This window comes from Neolamprologus multifasciatus, chromosome 2, assembly GCF_963576455.1.
Source record: "Neolamprologus multifasciatus chromosome 2, fNeoMul1.2, whole genome shotgun sequence".
In the NCBI taxonomy this organism is placed as follows: domain Eukaryota; kingdom Metazoa; phylum Chordata; class Actinopteri; order Cichliformes; family Cichlidae; genus Neolamprologus; species Neolamprologus multifasciatus.
The window spans coordinates 6,854,750-6,856,137 of NC_140440.1; positions in this window are offsets into that span (position 1 = coordinate 6,854,750).

The window sequence follows — 1,388 nt, forward strand, 5'->3', positions numbered from 1 at the left end:
ATACGCTGCAAGCTTACCTTGCTCCTATTACTTTAAGATCGTAACCTTACATTGTGAAGGTTTTGAGAAAAACACCATTTCATTTGGTGCTATACATATTGAAGTGAATTGAATTGAACTAACATGACTAATTCGGCACTTCAAGTTTACCTCAATAAAAGTTTTACATTTTTACACTCTGATTTCTGTTTGTTTCCATTGTCTGTAAGTTGAATAAATACATGTGTTACCTGTTATTTAGTTCAAACTGTGGGTACAAAATGCAGAGAATATGCTGTGTTGTCATGTGACCTGTTCTCTCATGTGTGCCTTTTTCTTGTTTTGTATGCATTTCTCTTATTTTTATTTATTCCTGCTGTCTTACTAATAATTTTTTATTCCTGCGGTTGGTGTGGAATTCACATTTTCATTAAATTATTTTAACCCTCTCTGGCATTGATTTTAGTTTTTCAGAAAAAAAATACTTCACCCTATGTGTGGTGCTGGAAACATTTTACCAACTTATGAACTCATAAGTCTAAAACAAACAAGTTCATGTCGTGATTGCTGAAATTTCCCATCACCTGAGGGTTATGCAACTCAGTTACCTTGGGTCAGATGTTCGTGCTACACGGAGCTGAAAGGTTTGAGTTAGACAACTTTCCCAACTTCTGTGCCCGCTCCGCGTGGTGCCCTGCTGCGAGCCGCAGCTGTCCTGCATTACATGCTGCTGTCACTCATCTCCACAGCTGACACCTGAGCCACAGCTTTAAACCTGCTCTGCATTAAAAGAAGCCAAACACAGAGAGTAGACTGACAGGAAGTCCCAGAGTCTGCTCATACTAACTAAATAAAAGGCCCGGTAATTTAATGAAATCAGGCAGGGAGAGCATGTTTGTAGAAGAGGTCATCCTCACCGTTTCCAAAGTTTCAGATGAACTGAAGCTGATAAGAGTTAAACTAATGATATTGGTGACTTATTACTGACTTGATTTAGACTCACTATGAGTTTGTTTTGTGCTCATGTCTGAAATTTGATTTTGATGGGAAACACTCATCGAACAGCTCACGGCTGATGTTGATGTTCGGTCTTGAAACAAGATAATTTTAACAGCATGTTCTGGTCTCTGAGAGGCGTTCACTGCTTCAAATTAAACTGTGCAAAAAGCAGCTCAGTTTCAAACCTGGATCACATCAGGGACGATGCAGGATTCCCAAATGTTAGAGGGATGGAGTCACAACCACTGTTATAGGTAGAATCTGAGAAAATTACAGAGCAACTTTTGTTGTAAAAATGTAACTAAGACATAATGATTTGATTGTTCTTCAACTTCACTTTCATACAGAGATGTTAGTGCAGACAGATGTGAGGTGAGGCTGAAGGACACATGGTGTCAAACGAGCGGCAG